Source organism: Hemicordylus capensis, chromosome 1, assembly GCF_027244095.1.
Source record: "Hemicordylus capensis ecotype Gifberg chromosome 1, rHemCap1.1.pri, whole genome shotgun sequence".
NCBI classification, from domain to species: domain Eukaryota; kingdom Metazoa; phylum Chordata; class Lepidosauria; order Squamata; family Cordylidae; genus Hemicordylus; species Hemicordylus capensis.
This window is the reverse complement of record NC_069657.1, coordinates 271,655,668-271,683,562: the sequence shown is the minus strand read 5'-3', so window position 1 is coordinate 271,683,562 and position 27,895 is coordinate 271,655,668. Positions and strand designations below refer to the sequence as shown.

Here is a 27,895-nt window from a genome sequence, read left to right as displayed (position 1 = left end):
ATCCACCCGATTCAAGATGGCCGACACATGAACATCTGAGGTGCAAGTGGGCTAACTTGTGAACCGCTTAACAGATCTGAACCAAATTTGCTACAGGTGTAGGGACAGATATGGACGCCTCAATGGCATAGTTTCTAATTATGTCACACACCCCAGTTCAAGTTGGATGCATGAATACTTGAGGCACAAGGGGGCTAACTTGTGAACCACCTAACTGATTTGAACCACATTTGGAACTGTTGTAGGGACACATAGGGACACCTCAATGATGTAGTTTGTGATTATGTCATCCATCCCATTTCAAGATGGCAGATATGTGAATGGTTGAGGCGCAAGTGGGCTAACTTGTAGATTGCCTAACTGCTTTGAACCAAATTTGCTACAGGTGTAGAGACACATAGGGATGCCTCAATGGCATAGTTTGTGATGATGTCATCCACCCTAATTCAAGATGGCAGAAGCATCTTGAATATTCAAGGTTCAAGTGGGCTAACCTGTGAATCACCTAACCGATTTTAACCGAATTTTTTTCAGGTATAAGGACACATAAGGACAGCTCAAGGATTTAGTTTGTAATGATGTCACCCCAATTCAAGATGGCAGACATGTGAATGTTAGAGGCACAAGTGGGCTAACTTGTGGACTGCTTAACTGATTTGAATCAAATTTGCTACAGTTGTAGTGAGTGACACATAGAGACACCTCAATGGCATAGTTTTTGATGATGTCATCCACCCCAATTCAAGATGGCAGATTTGTGAAAGTTCAAGGTTTAAGTGGGCTAACTTGTGAGGATGGTAATTATCAATTAAGATTATAGTGAGAGGGAAGTAGGCAGATTAGTTCTTACCAGAATTTGTTTGAACTTTCAATAGTTTCTCTATCAAATTATTCTTCCCATTCCATGCCTAGCTGCCTAAATTACCACACTACCTTTTTGTAAAGCTGGGAGACAGATGCTCTGGTGAATGGATGGTAGAACCAGTCCAAAGAACTATCCCGGGTGACAGCGATTTGTTCTGTCTGCAGGGCCCACTGAAACGATACCCTCCACAACTTCTCACAAGAAACTCTTTATCCTGCTCAGTTTCCTTCATCAATCTGTCCAGCAGGCATTCATTATGCTGCTTCTCAGAGATCAGTTCCTGAGTCATGAACTTCAGTCTACCAATCACTTACGGCCACTTTATGCATTCAGAGAAATCAAGAAGTAAAGCTTGTCAGGACTATACCGTTTCAAACTGCCAGTGGAGAACTGCATGTTTGACTGCTCCTCAACAGAAGAAACCCCATTCCATGTAGAAAACCAATAAAGCAGTTTAGCCAAGTCTTTTTCCTGACATACCCCTTTTCTATGTAAATTGTATATTTTCCCATGAGAGAGCATTCATACATTCATCTTCCTTCCACCTCCATGGCCTGAAGTGGTACAATCAAACATAAGTGTTACCCCTTGATTCGGCGAATGTGTAAAACCCTCTTCAGATGTTATTCTAAAGTGCCACTGTAGCTATGTCCAGCCGTGCAAACGGGTCGGAAGTCCTGCCCCCGACCTTTCAGTCATCCTTGTGCCCTGCCACTCATGCATAGAGTGGGGTTTGTCTGAACAGGAAAAGTCCTTATCCATGGTAGTGCACACTTCTGTGATCTTGACTGTCATGGAAGTGCTCACCATTAGGCATTCCCCTGTTCAGACGAACCTCACTCTAAGGAGTTTAAAAGGTCTGTTTAAATCCTAACCTGTTTAGGATAACATCTGAAGAGGGTTTAACTTGATTTTCATTCTGAAGCAGTTCAATTTCTTTAAAGGGGATATTAAACGGGTTCTACATTTTTAGATTCTAGATTTGTATCCCAACTTTCCTCCAAGCATTGACGTGTTAGCTGCTTTTGTAAGATAGGCAAGGCTGAGAGAGACCAAGGTGTCCAAGCTCCAAGGCAGAACAGGGATATGAATATACATTATGCTAAGCCCATCATCAACAGAAAGGCTGGAAAAGGAACCTTTTTTGAGAAATAGAAGGTGATTCACCTTAGGCTGAAGCAAACAGGGATGGGATAGTTAACACTTTCCTGCAGCATTTCCCCTCAGAAAATCATCACCTGAGGTGATTATTGTCCCGTCCCCCATGACTATTTGCTGCAAACCTAACATTCTACCCACTACACTATTCTCAAGCATCTTGGCTTGAGGCACTACTGTCCTCTGTCTATTGAGCAATGAAAACTAACTCAGAAGTTAGATGGCTCAGAATGGCTGTTTTTGTTACACTAACAAAATATTGCCACCTCCCTTGTTGGTGGTTAGAACTTCCTGAAGTAACAAAAATGTCATTTGTTTTGCTCAGAGCTGGCTGCCACATTTACAGAGGAACTGAAATTTTCACTGGTTTGAATTAATGAGCTTTAAAAAAAAATTATTTCCTAGTAAATATTTTTGTGACCTGTAAAATCCTTCCATCATACTAGATGTCAACAAGACTTCAGTATATAGCATTTCTATAGTGCTTTAATGTAAAGAGTGTTCTAAATTCTAAATTCCATTCATCCTCATAGCAAAACTCTGAGATAGGTCATGGTTATTAACATTTTACAAAGGGAAATCTGAGACTGAAATTGGGAGATAGAAGTCCTCAAGACTGCTGTGGGATCTTCATAATGGAGTATGATTTGAATCCAGATTTCCCAATCATCTCAGAAGAACTGCAGCAATACTGACTGAAGAGACAGAGAAATGTGCATACAGATAAATCTTCCTGAAGAAACTTCCCAAGCTTGGAATCTTCACCAAGCCTCACCACAGGGGAAACCCCATGCCAATGAAACCTTGGAAACCCTTGGGACAATCATACTGGCCTTTCTGAGGTGGAGGGAATGCCATTTCTCAGCTGTCTCTTGTGCCCCATCAAACTATAGTTAGTTGCATTCAAGTCTCTTTGAAATACATGGAACAAATTTATCACAACTAACTTAATCTCTATTTATATCACTGGGAATTAAGTGTGACGATATTTTGATCAAGGTCTAGGCTAGGGGTACATAGGGTACATTGGTGTGTAGTGATCACCTTAAGTGGCACAGTGGGGAAATGCTTGACCAACAAGCAGAAGGCTGCTGGTTTAAAACCCCACTGGTACTATATTGGGCAGCAGAGATATAGGAAGATGTTGAAAGGCATCATCTCATACTTTTTTTTAGAATGTGAGCCCTTTGGGGACAGGGAGCCATCTTATTTATTTATTTATTATTTCTCTGTGTAAACCACCCTGAGCCATTTTTGGAAGGGCGGTATAGAAATTGAATTATTATTAATAATAATAATAATAATAATAATAATAATAATAATAATAATAATAATAATGTGTGGGGGGAGGCAATGGTAAACCCCTTCTGTATTCTACCAAAGAAAACCACAGGGCTCTGTGGGCGCCAGGAGTCAGAAACGACTTGATGGCACACTTTACTTTTACCTTGTATGATGTGTAGTTAGAGAACAGTGGAGACCTGGCTTCAGTCCTCCCACAGTCATTGAGCCACATCCAGTCTAGCTCACTGGGTGACCTTGAACTAGCTATTGTCTGTCAGCCTGATCTCCCTCACTGGGTTGTTATGAGAATTTAATGGGAGGCATCATTTAGACTACCCTGAGCTCCTTGGAAGAAGAGTGGAATGTAAATGTAATAAATATTTACCACAGAATCAAGCTGGTTCAAAAATTTTGCTCATCCTCCAGAACTGTAGTTCTGTTGAATTCTCTGCATCCTTATCAAGCAAAATCTCAAGATTTTGCAGAGGGAAGCCATAAGAGTTAAACTGATTTGAAACTGATATATGTTTACAGTGTCTATGTCCCCTCTTATAGCTAAGTAATATTAATCCATACTATGTATACATGGACAGCCAGGAAAACAAACAAGGCACAAATGACCAGGCTCAAACTATCATACTTTGGACCCATTATGCAAAACCCCATCTCCCTTGAGAAGTCCATAATGCTGGGTAAAGTTGAAGGAAAGAGAAGAAGAGGACGGCCAGCAGCAAGGTGGATGGACTTGATTACGACAGCAATGAATGCACCCCTGCGAGACCTTAAAGGCCAAGTTGAAGACAGGTCATCCTGGAGAGAATCTATCTAAGTGATCACTTAGATCCACACTGACTTGACGGTACTTAATCAATCGACCAATCAATCAATCAGTGGATTACATACATACATACATACTATAAAATGTATATATACTTACATTTCATGCTATGAATGCTTTTTTGTACAGTATTCAACTTTCAATATCTGCTTTGCACTGAAGTTTTCCATTTTTCTCTGTGTGGAAACTTGTCAGAGGGATAGAAGAGACAGGTGGGAAGGGGAGGGTGTTTCCTGTTAAACTTTGACCACTGCACGAAGTCCATGGGTTGGCAGGAGTTTCTCTATTATGTCATTGCAAAGTGCCATATTCTAAAGGTATGGAGCTTATTTAAAAACAATATTTACCATGCTATCAACTTCAGAACAGGTGGCTGGAAAATGAAGGGTTGAGGGAAAGGAGGATATCATCCACTATGCAATTCAGAGGAGGAGGAGGAGGAGAAGGAGCACATCTGTAAAGCTGTGGGAGTTGGCCAGCTTTAAGAACAGAAACCATTTACAAAAAGAAGTTCTTCTTTCTTTCATTGCCAATAACTCTTGCAGGCTTCTCAGATTTTTATGGTTTACTGTTTTGCTGCTGACTGTTTTCACGATTGCCTAGTATATACATTTACATTTGTCCACAGATGCAACTACTGCACCTGGGTATAGTTGGACTGCTTGTTTGCATTGTGTGAACCAGTCAAGCATCCCCCTCTGTACTCTTCTTTGTTTCCTGCCTATGTCCTTTTTTACTTGACGAGAGCTTGTAGAAAGGACCTTTGCGCATGTGTATTTGGAAAAGGATAAAGGGGCCTCAGCTAAGAATGCCAGAGGCTACGGTCCAAAAAACCCCCCACAACAACCCAGAAATTTAGTGCGAATAAATTGAAATGGCCTGGCCTGATGCTACAGATATGCTAGAATGTAAATATAACCCTCTTAGATGCAGACATCCAGGCCTATCTGAAAAGTGTTGTTCATTTCCCAAACCTGTCTCTGGAGTAATCTCCCATAATTTATTGCCTTGCTGTGAACAGCAAGTTCTTCTTTGTGTGGTACTCATTTGTTTGAAATATTAATCAGTTCCACGAGAGGAGTTGCATTTATGAATGTTTCCCACTGATAAATGGCAGAACCTGAAGTCATTTCTCTTTGCTGTGGTTTTCCCCAAAGGGTGTTTGCTCCACATTCAGGCACCAGCAGGATGGAAGGCTTTTTCAACACCTGCTACTATCGCTCCAAAGCAATAAGCCAGGAAGCCATCTGCTTATAGGCATTTTTAGGGACACCCAAAGGCCTCAAAATGGTGTGTGATTGGATCAGGGAGAAGGGGTAATCCTTTGGCAACCTATTTTATTCTTTCAAAAGAGGATTGTACATTCTCAAAAGTTTTTATTTTTAAATGTGTGCATCCTCTTTTCCCACCTGCATCTGTGAATGTTCAAAGCAACTAACAACACTTTAGATTAATACGACTACAATCTCAAAAACTAACAATAGAAGCAAATATAGAAGTCCATGGAAGATGCGGTTCACCACATCTGGTGATAGGGAGCCTGATCCTGAGACCAGCTCATAGTTATGCAGTGCTGGCAGAGCAACCCTTTTGGAACTCACCAATGGAGGGTGGTTTGCTAAGGTCAACTCCCTAAAACCTGGAGCTGACAATAAGACCTGGGGATGGCATATAGGGATGTGCAAACCGGTTTGGTTCAATGTTTCAAATTTGAACTGAACCAGCCATTAGGTTCAAGCTGCAGGTTCAAATTTGAACTGAACCGGCGGGGGGTTTGATTTGAGCTGGTTTAAACTGATTTGAACTGGTTCTAACCTCCCAAAGTGGGTGGGGTGGAAGTTCGCACCCTTGAGTGCCTACCGCCCAAACCCCAAAGCAATTGGACACTCGTATGATTTTTTTAACGAATTTTTGAAAATTGCTTTTATTTTTTTCTCATTGGGTATAATGGGACTATAACCAGCCCATTATTCCCTATAATGGGAATAATAAAGCACCCATGGATGCCAACCACCACCCAACACCCCAAAGCAATTGGAAACTTCTACAATTTTAATGAATTTTTGAAATATTTTAATTATTTTTCTCATAGGGTATAATGGGACTTGAACCAGCCCATAATCCCCTATTATGGAGCACCTAGGGGCACAAAGGTGGGGTTGGTGGTAGGCACCCAGGGGTGCCTACCACCCACCAAACCCCAAGGCAGTTGGACACTCCTCTGATTATTGGTGCATTTTAAAAGTATCTTTCAATTCCCTATAGAACTGGCCCTATCCACTCCCAGCACAGTAGTTCCAGTGACTGTTGCTGGTGTGTGTCTTAAGTTTCTTTTTAGAATGTGAGCCCTTTAGGGACAGGGAGCCATCTTATTTGTTTGTTATTTCTCTTTGTAAACCGCCCTGAGCCATTTTTGGAAGGGCGGTATAGAAATTGAATTATTATTTATTATTATTATTATTATTATTATTATTATTATTATTATGAATAATGAGGATTCCAGCAAATTTATAGCTTCACGTCGGGGGGAAAGGGGTGGCCTAGAGTGGAGTGTGGTGGGTGTTAGTGCCCAAGAGGGGGGCAAGGAAGCTACCAGAATTATTTCAAAGGAATTTGGCAAAGGGCTGATTTTTAAGTGATTTTTGAAGTTTAAGCAGTTTAAAGGTTTTTCTCCATAGGGAAGAATGGAGATTCCAGCAGCCCCATAACTGTACTTGGAGGGCACTGGGGTGGCCCAGAGCGATTGGTGGTGTAGTGCACAGAGGGTGCAAACCACCCCCATGGGTTGCTAACCCATGGGGTACTGGGTTTTGTTGTTTCTGAGGTGTTCGGAGTGTAGATTCTCTGGTAGCAAATGAGAGTGGATTCATGGGTTGTCATTGAAAATCTCATTTGCTACCAGAGAATCTACACTCCAAACACCTCAGAAACAACAAAACCCAGTACCTCATGGGTTAATATTCAAATTTGAACCAAACGCAGGGGTGGGGGTGGGGTTTTAAAGTAAAACCAAAACCGAACACCCCCCCCCCTCATTTCGAACTCAGTGTGAATTCGAACCAAACCAGGCAAACTGGTTTTGTGCATATTCCTACTGACATAGGTGATACAGCTCTCATAAAATGATGACCTTAAATTTTCATCAAGCTAAAAGCCTGCCCTATGAGATAGATCTTTAGCAGATGGCCAAATGTCAGGACAGTTGGAGAATACCTAATATTAATGGCAAAAAATTCTATAGGACGGGTGCTGCTTTGGAAAAGGCCTCTTCATGGGTCACTGCCAATAGCACCTCTAAGAATCTATTATATGAATTCTCCTGGGTGTGCCTTGGAATGTGTGTCCCAGAGCCCAGCTGATTGGCTGGGCAGCGGACAGGCCTGATTGGCTGAGGTGTACCCAGGAGGATTGGTTGCCATGGCAGCGGCCCAGCTGTTGAGGTTAGAGGTGGCGGGCCCGGCCCGGCCGCAGAGGCAAGGCCCAGGAGTGGGGAAAGAAAGGGGGGGCAGAAGTGGCAGTGGGGAGGAGAGGTGGCTGGTCCCAGAAACAGAGACTGGGGCAGAAGGGGGGGGGAGAGGTAACCACCGGCCTCAAAGAGCGCACAGATGTTCTGTGCAGGGTTGGCTAGTGACTGTGAAAAGTAGGAAATGGCTTGGCTTTCTGGCCATTCATAACCATGGTCAGAGAAATTGCCTATTGTCATCACTTGTCTTTTTTCTGGATCAGTGCACGATTTCATGCCACCAGAATAGCAAGTGTTGTTATGGCTTTTTCCCTTTTTTAAAAGGAAAACCTTTTTTTTATTACCAAGGTGTATCTGACCATTTCCAAGTTCTTCAATATTAAATTTTGTGTACGATTATGGCACTGTTGTGAAATCCCAGAACAAAACAATAAATAGCTGCTTTTGGAAGTACTGCAGATTTAAGGCTAGATCTTGATGGGCTATGTAGGACTGCACTAACCCTGCACCCTTCCACATCAGCCCTGACAAGCACCAGGCATACTTGGGGTCAGGACAGTGCATTCCCAGTTGGCAGGCAAGAACAGGGGGTCCACAAGGTGTTCCTGGGGGTTGCTGGAGCCCAGCTCTCTGTGTTGGCTGTGGTGAGGAGAAGTGGAGTGTGGTTCCACAACAGCAGGGGTTAGTGCATGTAATAAATAAAATAGTCACCTGATCCACCAACCATTTCAGTTTGGACGCTGGAATGTAAGACCAGTCATTTTACATGTGAGTATGTGGTCTCAGCGAGCTTCCATATCAGGTTGAAAAGAATGTCTGTTAGAACTTCTGAATATGATAGCCTAGAAATTTATTTTGCAGCCTTTTCATCTGCCCTAACAGGGAATACATATGGCATATATGATATGAGACTGGATAATGTGATGGAAATGACAATACTCCCCTGCCCCCCCTTTAAAAGAAATCTCTGAGTTACTAATGGTGTGCCTTGCTTTTTGCACATTTATAATCATTGTTCCATAATGATTTACATCTTTAATATGAAGGGAATGGCTATGGGAAAATCTTTCATATATCACTGGCATAGATTTTAGTGTTAGCTGGTGCTTATTCATTTCTGTGCATGTTGACATTATTTGGTATATGTTCAGATGAATTAGTGACCTCTGGCAATCTGGGAATTTCAATTATTTCTGAATTCAGCAGCCTTTCCTTATATGGCTATATATTTATATATTATATATGAATAATATATAGAAAGCAAAATAAGGTGGGGGGTGGCATGCACTAGAAAAACAATATTATTTTTTAAATTTTCCACATCCTTTCTCAGCTTAATTCTGAGTCCCAATGATCACCGGAAACAGATAGGTCAATACTTCCAGAATCAGAATCAGAATCAATTTTATTATAGCCTTAAGCCAACCAAAATACTTCCAAAAAGTGAGTAGGATTTGAACTTTGTCAAGATCACAGTCGGAAAAGTTCCATGTCTTTGGGGCAGACACTGTGAGAAAAGCTAGTGATGTCAAAACTTGATACACATAAGAGCATTAAAAAAAAAGCCTCGCTGAATCAGGCCCATGGCCTATCTAGTCCAGCATCCTGTTTCACACAGTGGCCCTCCGGATGCCTCTGAGAAGCCCACAGGCAAGAGGTGAAGGCATGTCCTCTCTCCTGCTATTGCTCCCCTGCAACTGGTATTGAGAGGAATCGTGCCTGTAAACCTGGAGGTGGCCACCAAACTAGCAGCCATTAATAGACCTGTCCTCCATGAAACTGACCAATTATTCTATGTCAACTGGAACACCTTTATCCACATGTCTGTTGACACTCTCAAAGAATTCCAAAAGTGTAAAAGACATGCCCTTGCCATGCTGGTTCTTCTTCAGCAAGACCTGTTCTTCTATGTGTTTAACAATTTTGTCCTTAAGTATGCTTTCCATCAATTTACCCAGCACAGAAATTAAGCTAACTGGTTTGAAATTTCCCAGATCCCCCTGGATCCCTTTTTGAAAAGCTGAGTTACATTAGCTACTTTCTAATCCTCTGGTACAGAGCCTGACTGTAGTAGGGACAAGTTACATATTTTTCTAGGAGATCAGCATTTTCACATTTGAGTTCCTTCAGAACTCTTGGGTGGATACCATCTGGTCCTGGTGATTTGTTAATTTTTAGTTTCTCAAGACAGTTTAGAACATTTTCCCTCGACACCTAAATGTGCCCAATTCTGGATTGGATATATGGTCAGTATTCTCCGCTGTGAAGACGGATGCAGAGAACTCATTGCTTATTCTCCTTAATAATCCCTTTCACGCTCTCATCACGTAAGGGTCCAACTGCTTCCCTGGCAGGTTTTCTGCTGCTGTGTTTAAAGAAATTTTTGTTATTCCCCTTGACACTTCTAGCAATATATTCCTCAAACTCTCTTTTTGCATCCCTTATTATTGTCTCCTTACATTTCTTTTGTCAGAGTTCATGTTCCTTTCTGTTCTCTTCATTTGGGCAGGACTTCTGTTTTCAGATGCATTCTGAAGTCCAGTGCATCTGTGTTGGACCTCCTTGGCAATGCTCCACTCACAAATAAGCTGAATTGGATCACATTATGGTCACTGTTCCCCAATGGTTCTACAACTCTGACATCTTGCACGGGGTCCTGGGCACCACTCAGGATTAAGTTCAAGATTGCCTTCTCTCTGCTTGGTTCCACAACTAACTGTTCTAAGGCACAGTCATTTATCATGTCTAGAAATTTGGCCTCATTGTCAATACATGAATTTGCCCAGTCTATGTGAGGGCAATTAAAATCACCCACTTGTTTCTTTTTGGTGCCTCTCTGATTTGCTTCTCCAATTCCAGGTTACTCTCAGCATTTTGATCCGGAGGGCAATAACACACCCCTAGAAACACATTTCCTTTCAATCCTCATATTTTCACACATAATGTTTTTGGGAGGACTCTGGTCCTCCTAGGTTTTCTAGCTTGTTCTGCCTCTCCTTTTTGTAGAGTTTGTATCCAGGAATAACAGTGTTCCACTGGTTCTCACTGTTCCACAGTCATTAAGAGGGTGCCCTTGGTGGATCACAGAGACTGTAATGAGGCACAAAAGAGGAGGTAGTCTTTAAGGTTTGTTGGGCTTAAGCAAAACCATTTTTCAAGACATCTTGCAATCTTGCAAACAGGTCACTTGGAAGGTAACCTGCCTTGAATCTTCTATTGTCATGCATAAGTTAGTGTGAATAACTGGTTTGGAGACTGCAGCCTAAATCGCCTCTTTGTAGTCTTTTCTCCCCATATTCATACCATGGCCCCACTTCACTTGAAGTCATCCTTAAAAAAATGGGACATTCTTCTGTTTGGCACTCTCCAAGATGCTTCCCCTGCTTGGTTTCCTGAATTTTAACATACTAGAATTGCTGATCACTTAACACATGTGGGTCTTGGGTATTAGCTTTGGCAAAATCCTCCTGACTTGCTGAAGAATGAGAATTCACACCTTCCCTGAATGATTTTTTTCTGCATGGAAGGTTCTCACTTTGGTGGTGGTGCCTCCAGAAGGTTTCAGAATAATTGCTTTCTCACAAGGGGGAAAGTTTCGAGTTGCTGATTGGCAACACAACTGATGCACCATTGTCAAGCTGGGAAGCAAGTTATTAAATTTTACTTGTGTTGACATGTTGCCTAAAAGTGATATAAAGGGGGAGATTTCATAGCCAATGTAACGAAGGTGTAAGTTTAAACTGAAGATTGCAGCGCACTTTTTTTTGGCCATAGAATATGTTCTATTATTTAAAAACACCTTCAGTATGAATACAGCCTGCCCACCCACCCACTCTACCCCCATCAGACCCCATCCAGTAAAAACATGCATTCATCAGTGTACTCCAAGGAAAAGAGGCACAGTATTTTTGGTGGATATTTTGCAGGTGTAAGAAATTAAATCTGATTTTATACGCAGTTTCTAGTTTTGACAGGATCTGAAGTTTCCCATCATCAGCAATGTAAAGAATTCAGCGTTTCCCCCTTAAATTAATTGGTTTGTGCTGCAACAGCCTATAACTTTGTCAGCTTTATCCCTGCAAATCACCTCTCCACTCAGGGCCATCACATGTGCAGCTTGTCCCGTTTTTAGACTTGCATCTTGGGTGCTATTGCAAATAGGTTTGCCTCTTCTAGATGGGGTCACACTTCCCCAGAAGAAACAGGTATGCAGTATGGAGGTGTTTCTGGACCTCAGTCTCTCTCTCTGGTTCCCCAGGTTGAGGTGGTGGCCAGAGGTGCTTTTTATCAGCTTTGGCTGATATGCCAGCTGCGTCCATTTCTTAAGTTAAATTACCTCAGAACAGTGGTACATACGCAGGTAACCTCCAGGCTGGACTACTGCAATGCTCTCTATGTGGGGCTGCCTTTGTATGTAGTCCAGAAACTGCAGTTGGTCCAGAATGCAGCAGCCAGGTTGGTATCTGGGTCATCTTGGAGAGACCATATTACTCTCATATTGAAAGACCTACACTGGCTGCCAATACGTTTCCAGGCAAAATACAAGGTGCTGGTTATAACCTATAAAACCTAAAGTTTATAGCCTTGAATGGTTATAACCTATAAAGCCTGGTTATAACCTATAAAGTCTTTAGGTTATAACCTAAACAGCTTAGGCCCTGGGTATTTAAGAGAATGTCTTCTTCACCAAGATTCCCACTGCCCGTTCAGATCATCTGGAGAGGTCTGTCTACAGTTGCCACTGGCTCATCTGGTGGCTACTCAGGGACGGGCCTTCTCTGTTGCTGTCCCAAGGCTTTGAAATGCACTCCTTGTTTAAATAAGAGCTTCCCCATCTCTGATAACTTTTAAAAAACCAATCAGGACACATCTGTTCACCCAGGCTTTTAATTAGATTTACAGTTTTAATACTTTTAAATTGGTTTACGCTTTAATTTTTTTTTATGTTGGAATTTTGTTTTGATTGTGTGTTTATTGTGACCCACCCAGAGACGTAAGTGTTGGACGGTATACAAATTTGTTGAATATAAATAAATAAATAAATAAATAAATAAATAAATAAATAAATGCCATCCTGGTTCAAGTGCGGAAGGGGGAAATTCCACAAGCCTACCTTTTTGATTGTGTTTTGTATTGTTTCTGTGATGTTGGGTCAATGGCCGTAATAAATCATTCATTCATTCACAGGCCTACGTTTCCTTGCTTGTGTAAGCCAACCTGGTTTGTTCTGTGGTATGATGATGGCTGCTATTTATTACACCATAAGGTTGTTCACACAGCCTCTTGGGCTGGAGTTGGGGAGGACTGGGGGGAAGGCAGGATCCTACCTACCTTCTCCCCCACATGATCCTGGCAGTTCCAGGCATCGGTGCTCACACGCCCACATGATCAGCACTGCAGCGAGCAATGCACCAATCCAGAGCCTGGGGGAAGGACGACCAGCCTTCAGATATCCCACAATACACTGCAGAAGCAGCAAAGTGCACTGTGGATACTCCTGAGGCCAGGTTTCGCTTTCCTCCAGCCTCTGTCATTTTAATGGCTGCCAGCAGCCCATGTACCCACACAACCCGGGCCGTGAGGTAGGAGGGCGTGCACATGCCCTCCTTCCTCACTTTTAACATGGGTGCAAAACCTGGGTACCTGGTAGAGGAGTGCCAGGATTAAGACTGATCCTGGAGGTTCTCATGACTAGTGCTGCCCTATCCTGAGAACAACCTCCATGTATTTTAACAATTTGATTATAAAATGATTCCATGTTCAGACTTTTCTAGCAATCAGGCGTCTTAAACTACCAGCTTTCTATCTGTTGGAGAAGTAAAGGTAAAGGTAAAGTGTGCTGTCAAGTTGGTGCTCTCCTGGCAACCACAGTGCCCTGTGGTTGTCTTTGGTAGAATACAGGAGGGGTTTAACATTGCCTCCTCCCGCACAGTCTGAGATGATGCCTTTCAGCATCTTCCTATATTTACTGGTGCCAGATATAGGTGTTTCCCATAGTCTGGGAAACATCCCAGTGGGGATTAGAACCGAGATTAGAATTGTATACCATTGCCATCTCCCATGCAGTATTATATGACGCCTTTCAGCATCTTCCTATTTTGCTGCTACCCAAAATAGGTGTTTCCCATAGTCTGGGAAGCATACCAGCCTGGATTAGAACTGGCAACTTCTGGCATGCTAGTCAAGTCATTTCCCCACTGAGCCATTAGGTTGCTGTTGTAAAAGTACCTTAGCAATTCTGAAATAGAAATAGAATCAATCAATCATAGAAATAGCAGCACACACCTATCTCTTTATTCAGAGTGACAGTGTTATGTACTATACAATAGTGTCTCCTCAAAAATTTGGGCTTTAGAAAATATGTTGAGTTTGGTTCTTGGAGATTTGTAAATGTAGGCTGAGTTGCTTCACTTTCCTTGTTTAGCCAATATTGTTTGTTTTCTGGTTCCTGTCCTTTAACAGTCACTGCCCTTAAGTTGTTCCTATTTATTTTTTTCTCTTGGGAATGACTTATTAAAAAGGTTGTCAGCATTTGTTGCTGCTGCCATTTTTCATGGTTCAGTTCTCTGGAGTCCTACTTTAGAGAGGAACATCTAGAGTATATAGTGGATGCATCCTCTCTCTAGCAGGCTTCATGTAAATATGTCTGTATGAACACTAAGCATTCAATGCAAGCCTGATATTTCAGATCCTTAAGCTGTTGAGATGTTTTGAACTGTTGATAATGTATTGTAGAACAGTGTTCCACTCTATATCTTTTGTGAAAATAACCAACATTCTATTGACTTTTAAATCAGGAGAAGACAGATGATTGCAGAGTAAGCATATACAGAAGGTGGAAAAGAGCTTTGTTTTGGCAATGTGTAAGTAAGTGTGTGTGTGTGTGTGTGTGTGTGTGTGCGCGTGCGCGCGTGCGCTAGAGGAAGGGTGCTTGGGTGGTAATCCTTCTTAAGAGAATTGGGGTGTTATAAGCACAACTCTATTTTCATCTGTGAAATGTTGGAGAGTGTGTGAGTTGTGAATCTAGACATGTGAGGGAGCTTTTCTCTTTAATTTGCTTTCAGGCAATGGAATATGGTAGGTTTTGTTTTTTGGGCTATTTTTAAGAAAACCATGGGCTTTAAAAGTAAAGTCTTAATAAGTCTCCAGGTTTTAGCACTATATAAAAAGAAAGGTTTTACACTTCTATTAAATAGTTACAGTCAAGTTTGGGGGAAAATCTGTTCCTCCAGGCTGACTTTTTAGTTGTAAAGGTGTGTCTGGCTTTTGCTCTTCTGGTTTTAATCTCTTCATCCGTTCCACCTGTTTTGTTTGCAGTGCCACCAAGATACACAAAACATCAGACCTTTCCTATTTCAATTACGAAAAAGGTTGGCATTTATTGCAATTTGTTCTTTTTCATACTTTTAGTTTTTATGTTGTTGATCCTTAACTTTATTAACTGTGCACATAGGTAATTTGTTTTGGCTTGCATATCTCTGTCGAAATGCGATAGCAAAAGTATGTCATTGAAGAGAAGACCCTTTGGGGGATTTCCCCCCTGCTGCGTTCTACAAGTTGTTATCTTAAAGCCAAATCATTCCCCCAAAATATGGAGCGGTAGAGCTTAGTAAATCCCAACAGGGAGGCCAAGGTTTATCGGAAAATGATGTTATCCTGGAACAAACAGATTTACAGGTCACTTCCGAGTTCCAAAATAAAAACTGTAACCCTGATGACAGCCTGCCCTTCCTTGCTTCAAATGGGCTGAGGGTTTCAGGCCAACTCCTATTGGACAGGTGTCCACCTCACTAAGGTCACCAGCTGGAAATGACTTTATTTTTCCTATAAAAGTAGGTGGTTATTGCTAACACAGCATAAAAAGGCTGAGATAAAGTCCTCATAGTTACCACAACAGATGTTATACAAACTCTGAATTCTATTTCTTAAAGAAAATTGTGCCCAGATGCTTGTGGTAAAACTTTATGGCCTAAACTCTGCCTTGTATGTCCAGCTCCCAGAGGTTTCTATCCAAGTGATGTAGGTCCATTTTCAAATTAGTGTTCAGTCCAAGAGCAAAACAGGGAACGCAGAATGATGTATTTGGGACAGAGATTTCTGCATCAAGAGTTCATTCTTAACCATTAACGCCCATAAAGAAGCATATAAGGAGAGGAGAGCTAGTCTTGTGGTAGCAAGCATGACTTGTCCCCTTAGCTAAGCAGGGTCCGCCCTGGTTGCATATGAATGGGAGACTAGAAGTATGAGCACTGTAAGATATTCCCCTCAGGGGATGAAGCCGCTCTAGGAAGAGCAGAAGGTTCCAAGTTCCCTCCCTGGCTTCTCCAAGATAGGGCTGAGAAAGATTCCTGCCTGCAACCTTGGAGATGCCACAGCCAGTCTGTGTAGACAATATTGAGCTAGATGGACCTATGGTCTGACTCAGTATATGGATGGACCTATGGTCTGACTCAGTATATGGCAGCTTCCTATGCTCCTATATTTTGATCATTAAGAAATATTAACATTCCTTCATCAAATCTCAAACCCTTGATCAAGCTTTAAAACAAACTTGTAGAAATATTTGCTGTGTTAAGCCCTACAATCTGGGGGCATTATACGTCCTGAGAGGTCCAGGCAGAAGCCTAGAAACCGATCAGTATATGAAGAAGGTTATTGCCCAGTTTTTACAGCGACCCTCACATGGAAAAGGATTGGACAGGTGCCCATCTCCTCCATCACACACTTCAAAGAATTTGTGAATTGGGGAGTGTTGCCATTCTGGCCGTCCATCATTCAAATCATGGGAACTCTCCCTGTGTTCAGAGCTTGCCTCTGCAGGCAGGTGTTGAACCCGGAGAGAGCAGGAGGCATGGTCACATAGCATGTCAATGCCCGGACTCATGGTTAGCCAATATGCTCCCATACCCTGTATACCTGGGTGCAATGTACTCAGTTTTTGAAAACTTGAAGACACCTTGTATTGTGAATATATCTCTTCACAGCTATATGCAAAAAGGGGCAAAATGAAAAGTACCCATCCCATTAATGGGTGTTTCATGCTATTACTATTTGGCTATACTCTATAAGCCACTAACTTCAAAATACTTGTGCTTAAAATAACTGAAGGCCATTGACAATAAAGGGTGCAAAGTCTGTGAATTGGACTATCGTAAATCACTTGTTATGGTTCTCATCGTAAAATTTTAAAACTTTGCCTGCCTCCATTCAACAGATTATATATGAACTCTCATGGGAAAAGAGTTAGTGAGATTATCTGCTAAATCTTTTCACACAAGGGAGCTAGTTATATATGTTTCTCATTATTACTTCTTGCTACATTAGCCCTTTAGAAACTCAGGTTAGAGATCAGGGATTAATTGTTTCTTCAAATATGGAACAAGCAGACATTCTGAATAATGGTTATTTGTGTAACAGTTAGACAAGCTGCTTTAAATTTGACTTTTATCCAACAAATTTCCTGGGCTCTTGCTTCTCCCCTCTACATCCCATCCTATCCACGAGATCAATGTTGTTTTCAAAACTATCAGAATCAATTCCAGCTGAAAAGTTGCTAGGACTCATGTTGTTAGGATCATGAATCAGTAAACTTTCTGTCTCTATTGTCATCTGAAGGGGGGGAAATGGATTTCGTCCAGAACAGAGACCGCAAACCAGAAGCAAGTATGTATGAATCACTGTGGTTTGCACTCACTTAGGAATTAAATAATTTCTGGTTCTTTTAGCGTTAACAAATCAGCAGCTTGCTTTTGAGTCTTCCATACACTAGTAACTGCTTGATTAGAACCAGCAAAGCCACGCATATAAGGCTCCCCTGGGGCACTCCTGTTATGTAGATACACAGTTCCAAAGCAATTATATTCTGCTCCTTTGATATCTTTCCTCACACTTTGAGATCGGGTTCATACCCGCGGACAGACAGGAAACCGTTTTTTATTTACTTGATTGACAATATTGCACATTTCAGCATTGAGGGTCACTGAGGAATATTTAGGACATTGTACTGATTATTTTCAAGTCCCACAGAAAATACTATCTACCATCCTCATTCTTGTAAGAATATTCTCTCTCTCTCTCTCTCTCTCTCTCTCTCTCCCCACTCTCTCTCTCTCCCTCCTTCCCTCCCTCTCTCCTTCTCCCTCCCTCTCTCTTATAAACACACACACACACACACACACTGCTTTGAGAACTTTTGTTGAAAAGTTGTATACAAATATCCATCTTATTTGTATTCATAAATACTTAGTAGCATGAAGATATCATTATTACTTCTCTAGGCAGGGCTTTCCCTGTATGCCGAGTTCCCTCAAATTTATTTATTCACTTATTCAAAATCCATCCCTTCTTTAATAAATTCTTGAGATTACTCCACTTTTGCCTTCAAAAGAATCCTATGAGTAGGGGTCAGGTTGAAATATCATAGCTGGCCCAATGGCTGAGTGGTATGAATATAGGTTCCCCAAGTCTAACCACTATACCACACTGATTTCCCAGTTTCAGGGTGTCCTTCCGTGGACTAGCAGACCATTAAGTCTCTTCTCTGAGACAAATTCTTCCTTGTGTAGCCCATTCCCTGCCATGCAGCTTCTTTTCTAATGATTTCATTGGTTCCTATCCTTCTTATCCCAATCCTTTATCTTATCTTGGACATCTCTTGAATGACCATTTATAATAACCCTGTTCACACATTATATTCAACACATGTACAACACATGTACACATACATATTTGTATGCAAGTACAGTTATTCACTAGGGATGTGCACAGAACGGATTTTGTGCTTTGTTTCAAGCTCAAAACAAAACACAGATGGCTGAAATGGTTTGTCGAAACAATGGTCAACCAAGTTGTTTCAACGAAACAAACTCGAAAAGTTTTGAGTGTTTTGGCTATAGGGAACAATGGGAAAAATCAAAACACCCCATTGTTCCCCATGGGAAGCTCCAAGGGATACCAAAGTGGGTTGGGTGGTAGGATCCTATTGTGGGAAAGGTCAAGAAATTGTTAGAAATTGCTGGCTTGCCCATTTCTTTTGTGGGTGGGGTGGTAAGTAGCACCAATATGCCCTACCATCCAACACACTTTGGTGTCCCTAGAAACAATGGGATGTTTTGAGTTTCCCCATTGTTCCCTATGGCTGGAACAAACTGCACTAACAGTGCACACACATTTTGCATTGCAATTTGCAATGCATTTTGCAACCCTGCCTTGAAAAACACTGCAGAAGCACACAGTAAAAGGGAATCCGTCCCTCCCAATACAGAGCACGCTGACAGCATGGAGGTGGCCAGGACGCAATCGGCCTGCCTCTTTCCCTCATTGGCCAATCCCAGCCACATGGAGGGGGAGGCAAGATGGCAGCCCGTACCTGCCTCATGTGATGGAGGCACAACCACACCCCTGTCTTATTGCACAGGCGTGGCTGCGGGGACTGAAAATTTCAAACACAGTCCAAAAATGGCCAAAAAAGAATCACTGACTCAGAATCCACAGCCAACCACAGTGCCTGTTCTGTAGTAACATCGTTGGCACAAATTGCTATATCACACACAATTATGGCTCCTTATATTACTTTCTAGCATTATAACAGCTGCCACAGCAACACCTTCAGCAGCAAGGATAACCATAAGCTCAACTAGAACAACTTCAGCCACATTTTGACTGAGTGAGTACACCTTGCAATGCGAATTACAGAGCAGACTAGGGCAGTGAGTGAAGCACAAGATAGTCTCAAGGCCAGACATGGAGCTCATCACACCAATCACCAAGAAAGATTACAAACAAGCACACACACATGGCTGCCGCTGTCCATTTCTCGTGACAACACTATCTCACAAACAAACCAAATCTCAACCCAAGGAAGGCAGGTGCACAAGTTCTGCCTTTGTCAATCTGGCATCCAGCAAAACCAGACAGATATAGCAGCAATAGCATAGCATATCATACTTCGTTTTGAGAAAACTACAAAATCAAACCTTTCTTGATTCCTTCCTTCTGTCTTGATGTATCCTCTTCAACGAGGCACATATAAGGATTATCTCTGCCTCCTAGTACCTTTGAATACATTTTGAAACTCCCTCCTTTTGTGTTCCCCCTCCCTTCTGGCTTTCCTCAGCCAATGAGGGCACAGCTGCTCATGACTTGTATAACAAGCCAACCAAAAAGCACAGAGATTGCAAGTGAAGTGGAAGCCAGTGCCAGAAAACCAATCAGCAAGGGGAAAATAGGCCTCCAAAATGGCTCTCGAAATGTCAGAATGGGGTTGTTTTGTTCTGAGCTTGCAACAGGCCCTTTATTTAAACGGCATTTTGTTTTGAGCTTGAAACACTCAAAATGGTCCATTTTGAGTTGAAACTTTTTGACATTGAAACATTTTGTACATTCCTATTGTTCACATGTTATGTTCAATGAAAGCAAAGTAGTATACTTCTTGTGGGTCAGTTCAGATGATACTTCTGCCAGCTGCCCACATGGGATAAGGACGTGCATATACCATGAGTGCAAATGTCCTTTACCCTCCTGATGCACCAGAGCACCTTTCCCTAATCACAAGTTCATCTTAACTGTACCAGATGCTGGGAGTACTAGTTTAAACGAATAGAGGGAGAGAAGAACTTGCGCATTCATAGCATCTGCATATCCTTATTGTGTGTGAGCAACCAGCAGGCAAAGTATAGTCTAAAACAGCCCTATCTATAGCTGTACCATTTAAGGGTCCTGCACCCAGGTCCACTTTTTTAAAGAATGCAAGTGCAGTTATTCACACAAAAACATGTACATATTTACAGGCATCTGTACAGGGCAATTCAGTGGGACTTTTAAAAATATATAACTGTGATTTTTCTGTGCTCTGCTTATGAACCTCACTGTTGCTGCTACTTTAACCCATCCATGCATGGAACAATGTTCTTTCTATCTCTGAAGTATCAAAAGATCCACAGTCATTCTGTTTCTTCTACCCAGCTCTGTTGTTTGGATTTTGATTTTTTACTGCTGGTCTCTGACTGTAATAAGGTTTTATTCATTCACAGTCATTTTAAAGTGAAAGTTCCATGTGTGTAGGAGAAACTGGCTTTTGATTAAAGGGGGCAGTGGAGTGGGAAGTTCTGGAGAAACATACAAAGCTGTTACTTTATAGGTATCTATCTATCTATCTATCTATCTATCTATCTATCTATCTATCTATCTATCTAATATACTCTATTCCCATCTTTTCATTTATCCCATCTTTCTATTCAAAAATGCTCAACCTCTTTTCAAACAATATTAAAGTAAGACATAATGTAACAAGGTAAAAGTTATAATAAATTGAAGATAAGATGGGATAGAACTTCCTGTTCTGGATGGGGTTACACTCAACATAGAACATAGGAACACAGGAAGCTGCCATATACTGAGTCAGACCATTGGTCTATCTAGCTCAGTATTGTCTACACAGACTGGCAGCGGCTTCTTCAAGGTTGCAGGCAGGAATCTCTCTCAGCCCTATCTTGGAGATGCCAGGGAAGGACCTTGGAGCCTAGATGCTCTTCCCAGAGTGACTCCATCCTCTAAGGGGAATATCTTACAGTGCTCACACTTCTAGTCTCCCATTCAGATGCAACCAGGGCAGACCCTGCTTAGCCAAGGGGACAAGTCATGCTTGCTGCCACAAGACCAGCAATCCAAGCTGCACAGAAAATAATGAGGCCATGCCCACGACCTCACCGGAGAGGGTGGGCAGGCTGTGGGGAAGGCAGGAGCTCAGTTGCCTTCCCTGGCAGATGAGTGGCTGCCATCCTCCCCTCTGCTGGGTGCCCACACCAATAGCGGTGCACCAAAGGGAAATGCTGGGAGCGGGAGGACGTCCCTCTCCTGCATTCCAGGGTGCCCCGAGGCAGAAGCGCAGCCGCCATGCTTGGCGTGGCTGCTCTTCCCCCCCTGGCTCACTGCCAGAAATGGCAGCAGGCCGGGTGGAGCCACTTAATCTGGTGGCGATCGCCCAGATGATCGCCAGCGGAGGTTAAGCTACCACAAGCCCAGCTCTCTTCCCATCACTCCCCGGAACGAGCCATTTGGGAATGCTCCTGGATCCAAGTCTCACTCTGGTATCAAATCTGGGGCTGTGGCCAGGAGCACTTTATCAGCTTTGGCGGATACAATCGCTGCATCCGTTCCCTAAGGAGAGTGAATTTAAAACAGTGGTGCACTTGCTGCTAACCTCTAGGCTACCTGCATTTTATGTAAGGTTGCCTGTGTACGAAGCTGACGTTTCTGGACACTTTTAAAAGACAGCTGCCTTTTTGCCTGCCAAATCTGGGGTAGCCTGAGTATCCACTCTTCAGTAAGGCAAATGAAGAAGGAAAACAAAGGGCTCCTGCAACTACAGAATGATCAGCATCTCCAGTCACTTGTCAAACAAGTCGCTACTGCCTAATAGTCATTATATCCCATTAACATCCTGAAGCTTCAGACAAGGGTGAATATTTTGTGGGGTCACAGAACTCAAGGGGCTATCACATGTGAGGGATCACACATCCTCAGGCTGGGATGGTGTGTGTGTGTGTGTAGAAACAGCAGCTCCTGTCAGTTGCCCTAATCATTCTATTCAGCAACTAGAAGTTTTTAGAATTGGTAGAATATAACAAGAAGTAGTTTCACTCCATTTGCCATGCTCATTTTTCAAGGCCAATCTGTCTAAGTGATGTAGCTGAGGATCGTAAGCAGTGATTGTAAAGAAGTCAACGAACTTGTTAGCTCACTCACTGTAGTTAGTCATGTACTGCCTTCTGGGAAAAAGGTAGGCGGGTGTTATGAACACTAATGATAGAATATTTTAAAAGCAATTTCTTTTCTGGCTGCCATAAATCATAGTGTAGTTTAATTACAAGTATATTACCAGCAGGCCACAACTTAAATATTGCTGTGGAAATTAATTGCCTGGTAATAAATAAGAAGCACTCATGTTCACCTACGTATTTGCCCACACACCAATGATAATCCAAAGCTTAAAGGGCTGCAACCTTATTTAACCAACAATTAAGTCAAACAACATGGGGATTGGTTCTCCACCCCTCTACAGTGCAGGTCCTAATTAGGGATGTGTATGGAACCGGTTCCATGCAAAGCTGGGAAGGCAGCTGGGGGTTCCTTTAAGGGGCAGGGAAGGCTCTGCCTACCTGCCAGCCCCTGCCCCACTGCTTTCCCCCTGCCGGAGCTCTCATAAAAAGCGGGCATGTGGGGCTGCAATGTGGCTCCCTGCAGCCCTGGTCAGCAGCACCCCAGAAATGGCTGATGAATTTGTGTGTGCTGTGCGCACATGCGTTGGCCATTTCCAGGGCACTGCTGAGTGGGGCTCAGATCGCCCTGTACAGATGCCTGCAAATATGTACATGTTTTTGTGTGAATAACTGCACTTGCATTCTTTAAAAAAGGTGGACCTGGGTGCAGGACCCTTGAATGGTACAGCTATAGATAGGGCTGTTTTAGACTATACTTTGCCTGCTGGTTGCTCACACACAATAAGGATATGCAGATGCTATGAATGCGCAAGTTCTTCTCTCCCTCTATTCGTTTAAACTAGTACTCCCAGCATCTGGTACAGTTAAGATGAACTTGTGATTAGGGAAAGGTGCTCTGGTGCATCAGGAGGGTAAAGGACATTTGCACTCATGGTATATGCACGTCCTTATCCCATGTGGGCAGCTGGCAGAAGTATCATCTGAACTGACCCACAAGAAGTATCATAGGGAGGCATGCTGCAGCCCCACACGCCTGCTTTTTACGAGAGCACCAGCTAGGGGAAAGTGGCGAGCGGAGGCCTGGCAGGTAGGCAGTGTCTCCCCTGTCCCTTAAAGGAACCCCCCGTCCTCCGAATCAGCTCAAACGCTGCTCCAAAGAACCGTTTCAGCGCTCCCAGAATGGAGAGCCAAATGGTTCCATGCACATCCCTAGCCCTAATGACTGGCCAAGGCACAAGTTCTCCTACCTGAAATACTTCAGGCTATTACACTCTGGCTCAGAGCATTACATACTAGTGCTAATTGCTAATTCTCTTAGCCAACCAAAGGAAGCATCACAGCCCACACACACAAGCCGCACAGCCTTTACGATTTGCCGCGCCCTTGCAACCTAGAGAAAAGCCTGAGCCAGCACTTCCGGAGCTGTAAAGCTTCTAGGAACTGATTACGGGCTCCTCCTTAGTCATCATCATCATCATCATTAAATTTATATCCCACTTTTCCTCCAAGGAGCCCAGAGCGGTGTACTACATACTTGCGTTTTCTCCTCACAACAACCCTGTGAAGTAGATTAGGCTGAGAGAGAAGTGACTGGCCCAGAGTCACCCAGCTAGTTTCATGGCTGAACGGGGATTTGAACTCGGGTCTCCCCGGTCCTAGTCCAGCACTCTAACCACTACACCACACTGGCTCTCAAACATGCACCTGAGGGTGCTCACCGTGTTAACCTTCAGCCCTGCACTGTTCCTGCCATTGTGACCAGGGAAGGGACCCAACTAACTCTAAGGGAAAGTATGTTTTGTCATTCCAATACGTAATTTGAAGACTCTACTTGTGAATAGACTGTCATTCAGCTGCCTACTTCTCTTGCCCTCAAATAATTGGTCAGTTTGACTCATCATGCAGTGTCCATAATTAGTAATTATTATTGCTATGACTGTCAAGTAGTGACATTGGAAAAGCTTATATGAAGGTAGATTATTCTTCATACTAGTTGCCTTGGCTACCATATCATCATTTCTGTTTGGTTTTTGTTGTGGGGAAATTAGTGAAGTTACATAGTAGAATTCAGATCAGTGCACCACAGATCTTAATGGTGGTCATTCAGTTGTTGATTGCATTCTCGATTGTGAGGTCTTTGATTTTAATCGGATCATTGTGTGCACATATGGATATTCCTGGTGGCCTAACCAATGAACGTAATTAAAAGAAATGATGGGCTTTCACTTTAAGCAAACATCTGGTTTTACTTGAAACAAGATGACTTCGCTGTTTCAAGAACATATTTGTAACCCCGGATTCACATTTTCATCTTAAAATATATATTTTCTCTGTTCCACCAGCATGTTAATGTAAACACTGTATATAACTGACAACCCAAATTTTTGGAAATATTTGGTGCTCTGAGCATTAGTGAGACCACAAGAATTATTACAATTTTGATTTGATCTCTGTAAATCTATTTCAACAGTCACTCTGATTTAAACAATTATTCTGATTTATATTCCGAGAGCTATAATTTGCAGAAAATGTAACCATGCGAGAATTTTTTTTAATATAATTTGTCTTGGCATCCTGGCCTTGTTGTGATGTCATTGCTTTAGATTTAATGGAAATATTGAGGGAATAGAAGGAAAATAAGCCCCTTCCTTTGAAGCATGTTTCACAAATTTTCCTTCTCCTTTCTCTTAAAGATTATGCCCCAGTTCATACTTTTGGTTGGGGCTACGCTGCAATGGCATGGTGGGGGAGAAGTGTAGGTCCCGCCACCGAGAGTGTGGCATGTGAAGTGTACCCTCTGTGCAAGCTCCTGGATGTGTGGAGAAGTGGGGAGTTTCACATTTCACTCCCACCATGCCATTGCAATGCCAATTAATGTAATAAAAATGAAATATAAAGAAAGAGGGAGAAAAAAGGAGGGGGGAGGAATCACATGGACTGGGCTTCCACATGATAGATGGAATGTCAGCGTGGTGTAGTGGTTAGAGTGCTGGACTAGGACTGGGGAGACCCGAGTTCAAATCCCCATTCAGCCATGAAACTAGCTGGGTGACTCTGGGCCAGTCACTTCTCTCTCAGCCTAACCGACTTCACAGGGTTGTTGTGAAAGAGAAACTCAAGAATGTAGTACACCGCTCTGGGCTCCTTGGAGGAAGAGCGGGGTATAAATGTAAAAATAAAAATAAAAATAAATAAAATAAATGTCAGCTCTGTCTTTTAGGGAACTAGAGGTAAGATGCCCTCAGTAAGATCCCTGCCCTGAGCCCACGTTCTCGCTGCTGCTGCTGCTCTGCTGCTGCTGCTACCCTCATATGCCCTCTTCCTCTGACTTCAGGGAAAGGGTGAGGAGAACAGAGGCTCCTCCTCCTCCTCTGTTTCAATTTTGTGACCAATAGGAAGTGACAACAAAGAAGAGGAGCAGCAATGCCAGGGCTTGTCAGTGGGCCTCTCCTGAGGCACGAGACTTAACAGGCACTCAGCGAGGCTGACTCCTGACACCAACCAGGTTACACTCTCGCACTCAGGGCGGGTGTACAAACTGCACGCTATCAGATGGAGCAAGGACTTGCGCTACTCCTACAGCATGCTGCTGCTGCAGCTTGGCTCACTCTACAAACAGAGGCTATCAATCATGTATTTTCCCACAATGACACCAAGTGTTCTGTTCAGTAATGTGTCCAAGGTCACCCAGAGGAGAACCCTACCATCACATAGGAGCATAGGAAGCTGCCATATACTGAGTCAGACCATTGGTCCATCTAGCTCAGTATTGTCTACACAGGCTGGCAGTGGCTTCTCCAAGGTTGTAGGCAAGAATCTCTCTCCCTGCCCTATCTTGGAGATGCCAGGGAGGCCCAACTCAAGTGGCAGATCTTGGACTACAATTAAAGGGCAGAAAAGCACCAGTTGTTATATCTTTACCACCTGGGGCAATGGTGGTGGTGGTGGTGGTGGTGGAATTGTATTTTTCTGCTTCAGGCACCAAAACATGGTGTACTTTCTCTGGGTGTGAATGATAATGAAGAATTACATGAAGGGAATATCTAAGAGGCTATAAAAAGACTTAATCACCTGATATTTATTCCTATGTGTTAAGAACATTTGTGTGTACAATTTCAGTTTTAAGGCTGAAGAATCCTTTTCATTTGTATCTTTGCAAAGACAGTTTCCTAGCAATTGCCTATATGTAACATATTCCTTTTCAGGTCAAGAAAGGGAAAATGTCATTTCTACACATTTATCAACAGCAGGAGAAAAAAAATGGAACTTTCACCATTAGAACACTATCTAATCTGGTTTATTGTGAGACCTGAGAGAAGACAAGTGTGTTTTATTAAACCTCTAGCTCTCATGCACTTCATCACATCTGCTTTCTAAAATAAAATAAAACAAAACAAAATAAATGCAAGGTTATTAAGAGAAGCCCTTCATTATAAAAAGCATACGTTACTGCTATGCACAATAGAATGAAAAACAGTGAAGAAAAATCTATTCATATGGAAGCCATTCATCTGGATACACCTAGATAGGGTATGTAGGGATTTCCAGCACTATTGAAAAGGTTATCCCTAGTACAAGATATTAAAAATATGCCTCATGTGATTTAGGGATTTGAAGCATCGCCTTTTCAGAACAAGAGTTAAGGGAGAGAGAGAATCTGAATCCATGTTGGAAATGTAGGAAATTTTGTGTACTTTGCTATAGCATTGTTAATAACACCGGATGTAGATGGAATGTTTCTTTCAAATGCGATAATTTGTTCAGATATAAAACTATACGTAACATTCCAAGTTAAACTCAATTTCTTACGATGCTGCTCCCACATTCACTGTCTGAAGGGTTTGTTTAAAAGTTGTCCTCATGCCAAAACGTTGCTTTGTCTGACAAAGATATATATATGTGCTGTGATTTTATTGTCACCAAGGGATATTTTATTGATATGGCTTTAGAATTATGGATTTAGGGTACAACCTTAAGAGGTCTGTAAGGCAAAGAATATCCTAAGATTACCATATTTATATCTAGTCTGCCGCTGCTCTTTCTGTGCGTAATGCTCCCACCCACCCTCTTTTTTCCTGCGACGTTTATCACATATTATAAACACAGTCAGCCCAGCCCAGCTAGCCAGTTGGGAACTGTGTGCACATATGTTTGCCGCACATGTGATTCTTCATGCAGCTGCATGTGCATAGTCTGAGTCAGATACCAAGCAATGGCACTGCTCAGCTATTCCCAAAGAGAAGGAACGGGCTGTAGATACGCCTTCATGCTCACTCATCTCTATTAAGCAGGTGAATGGTGTGGATCAGGGCCTACTGGAATTACTTTAATGCATACCCTGTACCTTAATCTTACAAGCTCTTACGTTTTTTGCACATTTTAAAAATAAAAACCCTCATGTTGTGAACTGGCAACTGTTTCAGCTCCACCTGCATGAGCAAATGAGGAAAAAGTACATTGGACATGACCTCGGCACTGGTCATATATCATGTTCTTCCATCTGTACAGTCAATGTTTTATAAATCTCTACAGTTGTGTCCATATTTTTGATTCATTTGCCATATTTT

The 27,895-nt window shown here is 42.5% G+C and overlaps 1 long non-coding RNA gene across 1 annotated transcript; it reads left to right on the top strand.

Annotated features, from left to right (window-relative positions):
* Nucleotides 1-7,682: 7,682 nt before the first annotated feature.
* On the top strand, nt 7,683-26,736 carry LOC128351601 (uncharacterized). The gene is made up of 4 exons (XR_008320039.1): nt 7,683-8,376; nt 14,406-14,471; nt 14,926-14,978; nt 26,534-26,736. It is a non-coding gene; the product is annotated as an uncharacterized LOC128351601 (long non-coding RNA).
* The last annotated feature ends 1,159 nt before the right edge of the window (nt 26,737-27,895 follow it).